This window comes from Scyliorhinus torazame, chromosome 8 (assembly GCF_047496885.1).
Source record: "Scyliorhinus torazame isolate Kashiwa2021f chromosome 8, sScyTor2.1, whole genome shotgun sequence".
In the NCBI taxonomy this organism is placed as follows: Eukaryota; Metazoa; Chordata; class Chondrichthyes; order Carcharhiniformes; family Scyliorhinidae; genus Scyliorhinus; species Scyliorhinus torazame.
Genome location: NC_092714.1, coordinates 105,632,734 through 105,648,292, shown reverse-complemented (window position 1 = coordinate 105,648,292; position 15,559 = coordinate 105,632,734). Strand labels below are relative to the sequence as shown.

General features: G+C 48.9%; 1 protein-coding gene and 1 long non-coding RNA gene across 12 annotated transcripts in view; one reads left to right on the top strand and one right to left on the bottom strand.

Moving 5' to 3' along the window:
- The window catches only part of dmd (dystrophin), a 3,042,490-nt gene that overhangs the window by 309,873 nt on the left and 2,717,058 nt on the right, over positions 1-15,559 (top strand). The window lies entirely within an intron of this gene.
- LOC140428021 (uncharacterized) overlaps positions 3,616-15,559 on the bottom strand; it is a 39,540-nt gene continuing 27,596 nt past the window's right edge. The window contains exon 2 of the long non-coding RNA XR_011948682.1: positions 3,616-4,823. This is a non-coding gene — a long non-coding RNA (uncharacterized lncRNA). The remainder of the gene's footprint in view (positions 4,824-15,559) is intronic.

Genomic DNA, 15,559 nt, shown 5'->3' with positions numbered 1-15,559 from the left:
ATATTTTTCTATAAAGCTGACCCAGCCACAAAATCATTTTTTTCCGTTGCTTTTTTCACTCAGTGCAGACTAAGGCAGAGTGAACTTTGAAATCATTTTGCCAAAGGGAAGGTGCACCTCCTACTCTCTCACACTGTTAAGGTTTGGCAGCAGCAGGACATGCTCGTAATAACTCTCAGTTACCTAATGTTAAAACCTCGAGTGAAATAAGGTGATGTTACAGTTAGTGGAAAAATGTTTTAGCAAATTTTGTACCGTTTGGCAGAGACAGAAGAGAGCTGTGTGTTATTTTTTAAATCACATGCAAGGACATGGTATTATGTTTTAATGAGATTTATATTATCATCTCATATGTTTGTGAAGGAATGAAGCATATCATAATGAAAATAATTTCCTTTTAACAGCACAAGACTATATTTTATTGTCTTAATAGCTGCGCTAAAATCCCATCAATTTTGGCTCATACAAATGGTACAACATTGCCACTGTCTTTGTTTTCAGTCTGCGCAGATATTTTATAACATCTGGGCCCTCTCTTCCTCATTGCCATCCCGTGCCCCAGTATCCAGTCACTGCTTGCATGTGCATCCTTCAGTGGGGGTGCTGGCTAACACTGTAACAGAGGAACAGATTAATGTTCAAACTACGGGTTTCCTCCCGGACCACACATCAAGGTTGTTAGAGAGAGTTAAGTTCTCCTGGCTCTCTGCCATGAGGCTTGTCTCCAAGATGGCTGGCTGAGCATTCTGATCATTTCGCTGCATGATTGCAGGCTGTAGCTATTCCAAGGCAAACATCATACTTGATGCTGCTGAGCTGGGTGGCAGTCCTGAGGTATTTCTTTCTGCAACTGAACTACACAGGAAATACAATGTTCACATTTTCAGCTGAAAAATATTATTATAGTCCAATTATTCAAAAGACTTTCTTCATTATGGTGATAAATCTGCTTTAAGATCATCTGTGCAAACATTGTATTTAAGTAAAATGTATTTTAAGATCTGAGTCATAGTCTGAAGACTGAACACTAATTTAACGATCTGGCCCTTTCATGACCTTAGCCTTAGCTCAAAGCTATTTGAATATTCTCTTACTAGAATTTGTTACAAAATAACAGATACACAGGAGGGAGTTAAGATGTCTGTAATTCAATCAGCAGAGTGAGAAAACAGTGGGATAATTCATGATCTGAATAACATGATTGTATTGGAGGAGAAAAAAGTTCCATGACTGATGTCTCAGCCTACAAATATGCTAGTTTATTTTTCTTGTTGGTCTGTGGCTTTGTAGATCATGCTATATGTTTGTTTCTAAATTGCATTGGGAAAATATTTAGGAAAATGTTAGAATAAGTTACAGACTATATTGTACAAAAGCTTTGTTCCCCATTTTTATCATGACACAAGGACTCTTCAAATTTCTTAGAGGTACCTATTCTTTACTTTTCGTTATCTCAATGGAGTTAGTCGCTATAATAATGTTGTATATTTCAAGTCACGTAAGTAGGCTGGATTATGTCTCACAGAGAGGACAGTTTTAGTCTATCCCCAAAGTTTCCATGCCAAGTGTTTCTCATTAGTAGTAACAGCTCACTTTGGTTTAAAGATATGACTTCCTTTGATGTATGCCACTTGAGAATAAAGACAACTAATATGTCTCAGTAAGTGTGCAATATGTCATTTCTGTCTGATCAAAACTGTCATTATATAATGTTGACAGGTCTGGGTAGTGCACCTCTCTATTTCTCTATCTTTGCGCAAGTCTCTACTTTAAGCATCCAGTACAGCAGTGCTTTTCAAACCTTTTTGCATGGGACCCATTTTTACCAACCGACCATCTTATGAGACCCATGTCAGCCTATCTTCACAACCCACGCTGGTCGACCTTCGCAACCCACATTGGCCAACCGAACTTCATGACCCACCATTTTCACTTACCTTTAATATGAACAGGTGAGCCTGCTTGGTCCTCATGACTGCACTATAGGCATGTGACCTTGTGTTGTAACCCAGTGTGTTCTGTAGAACGGGGCTAAAATTCGTAAATCAGAGACAGGAGTTTGTTTCTAAAGCGCCATGACTGAGAGCCTGACATTGTGCGGACTGAAAAGGTGCCATGTTCATCACTGTGGAATATTGGAGAGGCTCAGAAGAAAGTTAAAACATTTAAGGTGGGGTATTGATCCAAAAGGGCAATTAAACAAGCAACAGCATACATCTGAATTAGTTTAGGTTAGAAAAATACAACAGTGATGTTTTATTCATAGAATCTATGGCTTGATCCTGGTGGTTCAAGAACAGTTTTCCACTTCCCTGTCAATTTGGTTTACAATGGATTTTCAAGCCAATATGTGTTTGGTTCGCAAGCAAATCTTTGTGCCCGATTCTGATCTAGTGTAATATGATACAATAAAAACAAACCTGAGAAAACACGTAATAGAATAAATATTATCAGCTGCATCATTCTTGTTCAGTTGAAACTTTTTCCCAAATGCTGCTCTCTGAGTTTTTATTTTAACCTGTGTTAAAAGGCATTACTGCATTACTGTTTTCTATTATTTGAGGAGGAAAACTTGTCAGGAAAATGTATTCACAATTAAAGAAACTGTACGGGAGAAAAAAGTACAGATGGGTCTCCATGTTGGTTAAAGAGTAAATGAACCATGACAAAACTGCTTTAAAATACATATGCTGGGGCATATGAAGAGACAGCTGAGTTGGAAACTTAGCAGTTGATGAAACTAAATAATATGGTAGTTTCTTTTCGGGTCCTCATCTGGATGTGGTAACTGCACAGTGGGGATTCCTAAGTTTATGTACAGCATAAGGTAGCGTTGTTTGAAAAATAAATCATTCTGCCCCAGACAGAAATAATGGCAGGCTTCGGCTTTGGAGCTAAGTTCAAAGGATGGACAGGCTGGGTGTGTACTCAAGTGGGCATCCAATGAGCTTGACTATGCAACTATACAAATCCAGAATATAATGGCCGAGTTGCTGATCCTGAATTGCATGCCTAACCTCTACACCACATCGTGATACTGCCAGTAACTTTCAGCAGTTGAATTTTGGTAATTATAATGAGCGCAGGGACCGGTGCTACACGATGGAATAAATCTCTGCAGACTGTCATATTAAATGAGGATTTCTCAATTAGTCAGGTGCGAGGTTGTCACAGCATCTCATGTTTTGTGCAGCTGAGGTGTCAGCCCAGTTTTGTCTTGGTTAGCCTTGATGCTGACGTTTGTCAGCTAATTTTCTGAAGTGAAATTAGCCCTTATTAATAACACCTAAAACATTGCTGGCCTTTCATCTCATGGGCCTATGCTGAACATTATTAAGCAAAATGGTTACTGCATTTCACCCCCTCTTAATAACTGCATTTCATACTGTAATTCACTGTGAAATGCACCATCCAAGTTTTATTATATATCTTGATAGAATGTCTATTTTACTTCCATTTTCTACCTACTGATGCCTGGAGTCTGGGGAAGAAGGATGTTTCACGCCATGGATTTGTAAATCTGCCATCAATGGTGTTCTGTGAGGGTCTAACCGTGCATTTCTCTCTGTAGGCGATGATCTGACCAGCTTTCCAACAAAGATATAAAAGCCTTAATATTGTAAAATACTTTATATTATGTCATGCACAGAAATAGTGAAAATTACACAGCAGGAGATGGATGAGGTTGTCTGCCAATTGAGACAGCCATTTCCACACTTGTCATCTTTCGTCCATATGGCATGTGAATTTTGCAATCCAGAATAAACGTTTTGATAAATATTACTTGCAACATTTCCCAGATGTTGACAGTTCAGCTTGAATAGATGATTGGAAGCCTGTCCCTCTATAGGCCTCCAATTTTATTTATGATCTCTTAAAGTCATTTTATTTGTTTCCTTGAGATAATTTGCTGGTAGATTTTGACTTAAAGTGACAGAATTCACACTGCCAACCATTTCAGACTAATTTTGTGCTGTTGATGATGACAAATCCATGTCTGCAAAGACACATTCCCTTTTCTTCAAGTAACTGTCTCCTCTGCTTGTTCTGGTCAGTGACCATCACCAACTTCAGATGAAAAGGGTTAATGGGTCAACTGTTACCAGGCTTCAACCAATGTTTTAACACATGGAAGTACATGGGAGTACATTTTTTTTCCTTTTTCTCCTGTCTGGAAACATGTGGCCCATGCATGGTGTTATGATCCAGTTAGGGTCAGTTAACGTTTAAAGAAGAAATCCAATCACTCAACATTCCAACAGAAGTGTGCCACAAGATTTCACATTTTTCAACAAAAATAAACTTTTTTGTGTGTCAAAAAGTATTAAACAGAGTAAGCACTATTAACTATAGTTTAGAACTGCATATACTATGAACTCAGTTTTACTTCTTACTTACGCCAAGAGTTCCCTTGTCTTACAAGCTCTTGAATTTTCACTGACTCTTCCCGGCACTAACCCAAAGGTATGCACAGCCCGCTAGCATTTAATTTAATTCTCCTTTCTATTCCAGCTTTTCCCTCAAGGTAAAAATTTAATGGGGATCCTTCCATTAGTTTTTGGCTAAGCGCTCCTCCAGTTTTCTTTAAAGACCTCATGACTGTGGACTCTTCAGCTCCTTGTTCTGGTTTTGGACATACATGGACTGTTTATCCCACTCTGTTTCCATTTCTTCTGTACAGCTCTTGACAAGCTAACATTTCAAGCTGACTGCTTTCTGCCACAAGGCTCCAAGAGGATAACTGTAGGCCTTTTCCACTAGTTGCAAGATAGGACAAATCTTCCAGCTGCTTTTCCCTCCTGAAGTCCAAAGTGAGCCTGTTTCTGCCAGCAAACACAGAGATAAATTAAACAAAAGAATCTTCCAGCAAAAGTGGCACCCTAAATCAGTATCTCCATAGCAATCTGGTATTTTATTCGAATAGAATACAAATGAATTATTTTACCTTCAATGCAACTCTTTGACTCTGGAATAATTTGAGGGTGCGATTAAACCACTGTGTTGCGTCCAGCGCACCGGGTAATTAGCGAGAAAGGCCAAAATCAAGATTTATGCCAGGCGCGAACCATTTTGCAAATCACCCGGCCCACTCCTGATGACGAGTTCTGGATCACATCACAAAATGGCGAGCATATTATTAACCCTAATTTGCATTCATTTCAATCTCATTAGCGAGATTGAAGTCAAAAGCAGCAGCCTCCTAGGAATTAGCCGACTTGCCAGTGAGAAATCACGCAGGTGTCATTTAGTACTCCTTTTTAAAAATGTGAAGCTGGTGCAATGGCTGCTCAGGGGAACTGAGTAGTTGAGTAACCAATTCTATTTTCCAGCATGCATCTTAAGGGCACCAGAGCTACTGGCCCAGTGATTGGTGGGTCACCCCTGGGCTGGGGTGGGGCTGAGGGGCTTTGCATCTGCGAGGCCTTCAAGCCATCTTTAAATATTGTGGATATCCATAACAGAGGCAAGGGGGCAATCTGCAACCTGTCTGTCCCACCAAACACATCCAGGGCAGAGCCTCGCTGTGCCTTCAATGTGGAAATTCAATGTCACTCCCTTTGTCTATGACCAGTCTCTTATTGCACAGTTGAAGACTATTGCAGATGACGAATTAGCCTTGTTAGTTGTGAGAGCACTTCACAGCTGCAGGTTATGTTTGCTGCTTGCTCCTGCTTGAGGCTGCAAGTGCCTGGAGCCAAATGTTGCTGTTTCCTTCCTTTTCTGTAGCCGTAAATAAGGGCATTTTTGTTAAGATACCTGGAACCTAGAACAGTAGACTCAGGGGGACGTATGAGTCCAGAAGACAATCCGGTCTGAAGCAAGAAGGCGTTACGGACCTGGTGCGCAACATTGATCCAAATGGGCCACCTGATGATGCCGGTGAAGAAATGCTTTTGGATATAAAATGCTGATGCTTTTATTGTTGATATAGTGAATGTTGCATGTAGCTGGCACGTCACCATGGGTTAAAGATGCTGGAAGTCAAAGATGTTCAATTGAGTGCCAGTGGAATATGTGGTTGCCAGGACTTGGAGTCATAGTAAGTGGTGGCGGGAGGGGCGGTTGTGGAATTTGAGGGTCCCAGAATGGAAGCCCTAATTCATTGTCGGGCTCTCTATTTCCCCAATTCCTTCCAGGTTAAAACATATTTGCTGGTGTCGATCCCACAGAGGCTGCCCTCGAGTTGCTGGTGGCAGCTGAGGCAGGCAGACGCTGGAGAAGGCGGCAGCAGCGTTGATGCAGGCTGGAAGAGGACCCCCATGTGCAGGGGGCTGCCTCCAGTCGCTGCACACCCTGAAGACCTGGCCGCCCATCAGGCCAAGGAAGAATCCAGAGGCCAGGGGCAGCCCAAGATGTACAGGCGTTGTTGGTCTTTCAATGAGATGGCGGACAGCATGTGCTGCAGGAGAATCTGTCTCAACAAAGAGACAGTGCGGGACATGTGCCATGTCCTCGTGGAGGAGGAGGAGGTCTTGAAGGTCGCCGCAGCCCTGACCCTTTATGCAACTGGCTTATTCAAATAGTTGTATCCTTAAAAAGCAGCGTATCAATTTACCATGAACATGTAGACATAAAAACCCACCAGTGGATTTTAAATCATTTTCATGTGAAAGCTTTCATAAGTCTGTCTTTCTTTTCTGAAACTGTTCCCAAGCATTTGTACCCTTAAAAAGGCAAATAAATTAACATTTTATGCTGTCTCCTTTAGTTTTGCCGAGTATGAATTGTGCAAGTATGGTGTATAAAATTATGCCATTCAGACAATGTTGCTGTGGAAACAGCCAGGACTGTTCTGAGTCACACTGCAACCCACCTCACTGTAGGACACAAGCTGATTCATATATGAAATTTAGCAGTGCTAACTATATTTTTTTCTCCTACATTTTGCAGCTTCCTTGTTTAGGAATAAAGTATCCTTCCTCCTCACAACAAATAGTTGCTATACGGTGCATCGTAATAACGAGATGTCACTATAAAATGTAGTTCTCGTGTACTGTGATGTTGAACCAGTGATCACTGTATTGTCTCGATGCTTTCATGTTGTGATAACATAATTAGCATGGTAAAATGTATATAGGGGATCAATCCACCTTGTTTATGAACAACAACAATCTACTTAAAGGAATGTTGTCTCATCATCCTAAGTTTTGGGTTTAATACTTTTTAAATGACTGAACAAAATATTGAAAAGAGAAGTAGAAGGAACTGAGGCAATCGCAGTAAGGAACTCTTATTGAATGAAATTAAATGCTTAATTTCCTTGCTGTTGCCTTCAGTCTTAAACTCTATTGTTGTGCTTTGCACAGAGAAAACCTGGGAAAAGTTATTTAGTTGAATTGCATAAAGTGCCAGTAGAGATGTCATGAACTATGACATTAAATTGTGCGTAATAATGTCATCATATGTCTCTGAAGAAAGCATCCTTAAAAGAGATGCAATTTTATCCGACCCATCAATTGGAAAGAATGGATATTACAAAAATATAGCTGGGGCACCACATGGCACAGTGGCACTCTTGCCAATGGCGCTGAGGTCTCGGGATCGAATCCGGGCCCTGGGTCACTGTCCGTGTGGAGTTTGCACATTCTCCCTGTGTCTGCATGTGTTTCACCCCCACAACCCAAAGATGTGCAGGTTAGGTGGATTGGCCACGTTAAATTACCCCTTATTTGGAAAAAAAAAATTGGGCACTCCAAATTTATTTTAAAAAATTACAAAAATATAGTTACTGTATAACTAATCATGTTTTTGATTATTTTTTCTCTTCATGGAAGGGATTGGGCATGAGCTATTTCAGCATTATGTGAAATCAGTGAATGCACATGTTTAAAAACAATTACAGACTGAATTCCTTGGTGTTAAAACTCAGGAAACTTGTTTTTGGAATGTCACAGATCAACCGTTCAGATCTGATAGAATTGGGTGTAATGCTGGTTTTATGCCTAGCCCCCTTATAATCTTGATTGAAGTCAAGAAGTACCAATGAAACAACACGCTATGGAAGTCCAAGGGCTCTTGGAGGTGAAGTGGGTGTGGCAACTGCCTGATGTCATACTTATTGGCAAGTTGCACCAGGACATCCCTTTGATGCTTGAAGTTTCTAGTTCTATTTAAATGAGGGTCGGGACTCGACATGGCTCTGATCTCTTTGCTGGTGGAATTCTTTGCTGGATAACCACCCAAAATATTGTCCAGTGTAAGGTTCTTCCTTATCCTTGTCTATTCACACAAGGAGATTGTATGCTTGGGTGGAAAGGGTATATCAAATGGTGAGCAAAGATACAAGTTGCAGCCGTTAAAATTGTTCAAGGTATGTTGCCACTGACAAGAGTGAACAAACAAATTTGCATTGAACCCCAAACTATAATTCAATTTTTATAATTTTTTTATCAGCATATTCCCCTTCATGATTGGTGCTTGTAACTAAGGATATTGTTGTTTGATGTGATATTTATTAAATATTATCCATGGACAGACTTTACATAGTACCTTTATGCGAAGGAATTAAATGATCTTTTATGTATTTCCATCTTTTTAATTTACTTTTCACCATCATTCTTTTGGATGAGGTGTTTTGATATCTTTGCTGTGTAAGTTTTTCTTTCTGGAAGGATAGAAGAAGACTTATGCCAAATCATTGCTATTAATTTGTATGGAAAACACCTTGTAGTGGACTGGGAACTGCACAATATAAATATTACACTCAGCCCATTTCTGGACTGAATACACTGAAGTACAGAGTACTTGTATTGACCAAGCTGTTTGTTGTATAGAAGAATTGTAAACTCTGGAGTGCTGGAATACTGTATGAGGACAAATGGTACACTGTGGCACTTAGGAGTACTAATGTCCTGAGTGACTATTAATTCCTGAGCAGGGGGCTACAAATCAGGCTCATGGACAGCAGCACTGTTACAAAAGTTGCCTCGGGAAGCTCCATGGCTTGAAGATCATTCTGCAGTAGTCATCATATAACTTCACAATCTCAATGGATTGGAAATTTCATCAATAAAGCAAGTAGAAACCTTTCACCTTCATTTAACTTTATTGCAGTGAAAACACAAGATGAAATAACAGTCGCAGTTTGTACATTTTCTTTGTTTTTCTGGGGTAAGTGTGATCTTTATGTGATCTGTTTTATTTAATTTACTTTGGAAGTACTTGAAACTCATCTCATTTACAAATCATTTGTTCCAGTTGTATTTTGTGTATTTTAAATTGTTCTAATCAGATTGTTCAAAGATGTTTAGGAAGGAAATGTGTAGCCGATCATGTGACATGGGTTTGATGATCTTATCAGCACTTGACAAAGTAAACTTTCAAAGCCGAATTTCAAGAAAACTATGACTAATTGGAGAATATGCCACAATGTATTCACTTCTTTTCAATCAGATTTTTAATCATATCTAAAACAATTTTTAAAAATTATTTTTGTAATTTAAAAATGTCGGGGGCGGGATTCTCCGAAATGGAGGTAGAGTGTTCGCGCCGTCGAGGTTCACGACGGCGCGAAACGGCCCCTATCCCGACCGATTCAGGGCCCGATAATGGGCTAGGAGTGGCGCCGCATCATTTACGCACGCCAGGCCTTGGCGCCGCGTAAAGGCGCCGCCGCATACATGACGCGGCCGGCACCGCATAACTGGCGTCACCCGCGCATGCGTGGTTGCCGTCCACTCCGAGTCCGCCCCGCAAGAAGATGTCTGACGGATCTTGCGGGGCTGCGGAAGAAAGGAGGTCCTCCTTCAGAGAGGACGGCCCGACGATCGGTGGGCACCGATCGCGGGCCAGACCCCATTTGAGGATCCCCTCGCAGGCCGCCCCCCCCCCCCCCCCCCCCCAGCGTTCCCGCGCTGTTCCCTCCAGCAGCGACCAGGTGTGGACGGCGCCGGGGGGAACCCGCCGTTTTGGGCAGGCCGCTCGGCCCATCCGGGCCTGAGAATAGCAGGGGTGCCGGAGAATTGCCATTTTGGGTGTCTCGGGCGATTCTCCGGCCTGCGCCGCGCGGAACTCGACGGGGGCGTTCTCGCGCTTGGGTGAATCGCGGGAGGGCGTCGGAACGGCGTCGCGGGAAAATTTGGCGACCCAGGCGATTCTCCCAACCGGCGCAGGAGCGGAGAATCGCGCCCCAGGTGTCTGTCTAAAATATTTTCATCAGGCGGTGGAGTAGACCTCACGGACAAGACTGCTACGTGATTAGTTTGAAAGGAGTTGTGAAAAGTTCTACTAATGTGACGAACACATCACAACAGGTTTAATGCTTCAAAATTAGAATGATGCAGGTCAGGGCCTGACTGTACCATAGAATACATTACTATGGAAAGGGAAAATTTAAAAAAACCCAGATATGGATTATATGTTATATTCTTTGCAGTGATTTACATTCTGGTATGATTGGTGGATGAATTATGAAAAACAACTTTACGTTGTTCATCAAATCTTTTACAGACAGATGGGGCGTCATTCTCCGCCGGCGGGAGTCTCCGTTCTGCCGGCGCCCAGGGGTTTCCCGACGGCGTGGGGCTGCCCCACAATGGGAAACCCCATTGACCGGCCGGTGTTACGGAGACTCCCGCCGGCCGGTCGGCGCAGAAATGTGGCGGGGCGGGTAGGAGAATTTCGCCCATGGATAGAGAGCCAGGTCTGGCAAAGCAACTATATGGTCACATGTCACACGTATTGTGTACCATCCTAGTTACCAGCAGGTTTTGGGGGCAATCCAATAAAAGGCAACTCAATTGAATCTTTTGTTGTGGTATATAAGGAGGTTGAATAACTGTCGAGAAGAAAGGTTCAGAGAAGGTGCTTTTCCACCATTCAAAACTGTTAAAGGAATAGATATTTGACCACCATGTTCTTGACCATGCAAAACAGGAATTAATCTGCTTCTGTCTACTGTGTTGTATTCTTTTATGATTTTAAACACTTCTATCATATCACCCCATCATCTGCATTATTCTAATGAAAATGCGCTTAAGAGCTGCCCCACTTACATCCATAATTTTTCAATTTAGTCTTGATATTTATATTTTCTCACAGCAGACGGAGAACATCCTGGTGAAAATGCATTGCATTCTCTGAAGTCTCAATATCTTTCCTATAGTATGGAACTCTGTGCTGCATGATGTACTCTGAGTTCTTTGGGATATTATATAGGCTCGTTGCTATCTTGTGTGATCATTTAGAAACTGATACTTCTTTCGCTGCTCATCAGTCTGGGCACTACATTTCATCTCCTATCAGTATATACCTCCAAATCACTCAGCATGTTCATAACACTGGGCGTCATTCTCCGACCCCCCGCCGGGTCGGAGAATGGCCGTTGGCCGCCGTGAATCCCGCCCCCGCCGAAGTCTCCGAAGGGAGAAAAGTCGGCGGGGCGTTAATGGCGCCGCTGCCGCGGAGAATGTCACGGGTCTGCGCAAGGCAGCCGATTTTCGGCCTGCCGATATTCTCCCTTCCGGATGGGCCGAAGTCCCGTCGACGTGATGACCGTTCACGTCGACGTGAATCAAACCTCCTTTTCATCGGCGTGACCCGGTGCTCCAGGCTCACGCCGACCAGCGAGGAGGTGAGTGACGGCCTGGGGGGTTGGCTCTGGGCAGGAAATGGCGTGGCCGCAGACTGATTGCGTGAGGAGAGGTGTGTCTCGGCTTGTGTGTGTGTGCGGCGGGGGGGGGGGGGGGGGGGGTGGTTAGAGTAGGCCGGGCTCCGGGGGAGTGCCGGGAGGGGGTCCGTGCCGGGGTGGAGGTTGGGGGGGGTCCGTGCTGGGGTGGAGGTTGGGGGTTGGGGAGGGGGTCCGTGCCGGGGTGGAGGTTGGGGGGGGGGTCCGTGCTGGGGTGGAGGTTGGGGGTTGGGGAGGGGGTCCGTGCCGGGGTGGAGGTTGGGGGGGGTCCGTGCTGGGGTGGAGGTTGGGGGTTGGGGAGGGGGTCCGTGCCGGGGTGGAGGTTGGGGGGGGGGTCCGTGCTGGGGTGGAGGTTGGGGGTTGGGGAGGGGGTCCGTGCCGGGGTGGAGATTGGGGGGGGGGTCCGTGCTGGGGTGGAGGTTGGGGGTTGGGGAGGGGGTCCGTGCCGGGGTGGAGGTTGGGGGGGGGGGTCAGTGCTGGGGTGGAGGTTGGGGGTTGGGGAGGGGGTCCGTGCCGGGGTGGAGGTTGGGGGGGGTCCGTGCTGGGGTGGAGGTTGGGGGTTGGGGAGGGCGTCCGTGCCGGGGTGGAGGTTGGGGGAGGGGGTCCGTGCTGGGGTGGAGGTTGGGGGTTGGGGAGGGGGTCCGTGCCGGGGTGGAGGTTGGGGAGGGGGTCCGTGTCGGGGTGGAGGTTGGGGGGGGGGTCCGTGCTGGGGTGGAGGTTGGGGAGGGGGTCCGTGCCGGGGTGGAGGTTGGGGGGGGGATCCGTGCTGGGGTGGAGGTTGGGGAGGGGGTCCGTGCCGGGGTGGAGGTTGGGGAGGGGGTCCGTGCTGGGGTGGAGGTTGGCTCACGCCGACCAGCGAGGAGGTGAGTGACGGCCTGGGGGGTTGGCTCTGGGCAGGAAATGGCGTGGCCGCAGACTGATTGCGTGAGGAGAGGTGTGTCTCGGCTTGTGTGTGTGTGCGGCGGGGGTGGGGGGGGGGGGTGGTTAGAGTAGGCCGGGCTCCGGGGGAGTGCCGGGAGGGGGTCCGTGCCGGGGTGGAGGTTGGGGGGGGGTCCGTGCTGGGGTGGAGGTTGGGGGTTGGGGAGGGGGTCCGTGCCGGGGTGGAGGTTGGGGGGGGGGTCCGTGCTGGGGTGGAGGTTGGGGGGGGGGGGTCCGTGCTGGGGTGGAGGTTGGGGAGGGGGTCCGTGCCGGGGTGGAGGTTGGGGGGGGGATCCGTGCTGGGGTGGAGGTTGGGGAGGGGGTCCGTGCCGGGGTGGAGGTTGGGGAGGGGGTCCGTGCCGGGGTGGAGGTTGGGGGTGGGGTCCGTGCTGGGGTGGAGGTTGGGGGTTGGGGAGGGGGTCCGTGCCGGGGTGGAGGTTGGGGGGGGGGGGGGTCCGTGCTGGGTGGAGGTTGGGGGTTGGGGAGGGGGTCCGTGCCGGGGTGGAGGTTGGGGGGGGGGTCCGTGCTGGGGTGGAGGTTGGGGGTTGGGGAGGGGGTCCGTGCCGGGGTGGAGGTTGGGGGGGGGGGGTCCGTGCTGGGGTGGAGGTTGGGGGTTGGGGAGGGGGTCCGTGCCGGGGTAGGTGATGGGAGGGCAAATGAGTTGGTCCACCTGGCCAGGTGCCAGCCTCCAACAGTTGGACCCATGCGGTCCATGCCACCTGGCTGGGGGAAGGAGGGGATATGGGCAATGATGACATGTCGTCGTTCCCCTCCCACCCACCAGGCCGTCATGTTTTCAGACCATCCAGCGATGTTGGCCGCCGTGGTGGCAGCTGCTCATGTCTATGTTGCCCTGGATGAGGAGGAGGAGGAGGAGGAGGAGGAGCGTGCCAGAGAGGCGGCGCAGGCTGCCGCAGAGGGGCAGGCGGCAGCCGCCCAGGCTGGAGGGACACCTGACCGACAGGACGAGGAGGGGGAGGAGGACGTCGTGGCCCCACGGCAACGGAGGCACCCGAGGGCGCCCCGTGTGTACCGGCCCCGGCAGTCATACCAGGACCTCACGGACCGGGAATGCAGGAGGAGACTCCGGATGAGCCGGGAAACCGTGGCACACATCTGCCACCTGCTGGCACACCTGTCACCGCGTGGCACTGGCGGGGGACACCCTCTCCCCGTGTCCGTCAAGGTTACGGTGGCCCTGAACTTTTATGCAACGGGGTCATTCCAGGCACCGAGTGGGGACCTGTCCGGCATATCGCAGACATCGGTGCATCCGGGCAGTGACAGATGCCCTTCATGCCATGGCGCACCGCTACATCCGCTTCCCCGTGGACCGGGCCAGCCAAGATGCCCGGGCCGTGGGCTTCTCTGCCGTTGCCGGGTTCCCCATGGTCCAGGGCGCGATCGATGGGATGCACGTCGCCGTGCGGCCACCTGCAGAGAACAGGGCCGTGTTCACTAATAGGAAGGGGACCTATTCAATGAACGTACAGGTGGTCTGCGACCACCGCATGATGATCCTGCACGTCTGCGCCCGTCACCCAGGCAGTGTACACGACTCATTCGTGTTGTCGCGGTCATCCATCCCCGGCATGTACGAGGGACGCCATCCCCGGCTGAGGGGCTGGTTGCTGGGCGACAGGGGCTACCCATTGCGATCGTGGCTGATGACGCCTACACGGAGGCCACGCAATGAGGCGGAGAACCGCTACAATGATGCCCATGTAGCGACAAGGGGAGTGATCGAGAGGTGCTTTGGCGTGCTGAAGATGCGTTTCAGGTGCCTGGACCTCTCTGGGGGCGCCCTCCAGTATCGGTCAGATAGGGTCGGCCGCATCATTGTGGTGTGCTGCGTCCTGCACAACATAGCCCAGCAGAGGGGCGATGTGCCGCAGGCAGAGGAGGGCAGAGTGGAGGAGCAGCAGGAAGAGGCCCAGTCCTCCCCAGCTGAGGGGGATGGGGGCAATGGTCAGGGCAGACGGGGTAGACACAGGCGGGTGGCTGTCCACCGTTACCGGCTGGCCCAGCGGGCACGGGACAGACTGATAGACGCCCGCTTCACTGACTAGATGGGCGTGGGAATCGGGTAGTATGGCCACAGACCGCACACCATGACAACAGCCGACCACCCACACCCCCCACCCATCCACCCACCCAGCACCCTCACCCCCCTCCCCAACCCCACACACCCCACCCGCATGCACACCACCCCCCCACCCCCAATTGCCGATCCACCGGCGGCACAACGGGCCGGGCTCACCCAGTTGCGGGTGGACGCGTGTCTATCGCAGGCCATGGAGGATGATGACAACCCGCCTCCGATGAGCTCCTGGCTCTACATCGTTGGACTATGTCTGACCCATGGCCACAGTACCACCATCCACCCGGACCATCCCTGCATGCGGCTGTGACACTGCAGCGCACGGTCCCGTCCTCTGCCCGGGGGATGTTGATGGCGGCCCAGGGGGAAGGGGGCAGACTCACCTGGGGCTGAGGTAAGACCACCCGTCACACACACACTTGCGCTCAACGTACATGACACGCCCGCACACTTTGGACAGAGCACAAAGGCAGCTTCGGTAGGTGTAACATTGACTTTAATAACCAAAGGAGTTCATGCACGTGCCCTAACCCCTAAAACTCATCTGTGCCCTGCACCCGTGCCAACTTACTCAGTGTCTAATTGTTTGGCCTTACGGGCCCTTTGACTACGTCTACGTGGTTCCCCAGACGGTACAGCAGAACTGGAGGTGGACTCCTGTGATTCCTGCCCTCTGACACCGGATCCCTTTGGCGGCCGTTTCCTGAGGCGTCCTGGCCTAGATGGGCCAGGCTGCGGCCCGGGCGACTGGGATGGCGAGCTGCCAGCCTGTCCTGCCCGTTGCCCACCCGATGCACCTGGGACGGAAGGGGGGGAGTCCGAGGTGTCGCGGTGTACCGGGACCTCCCCTACAGAGGGAGCCGGGACGGACCACACCACCTCCTCCTCCCTCGGGGTGCCCGATGGCCCCCAGG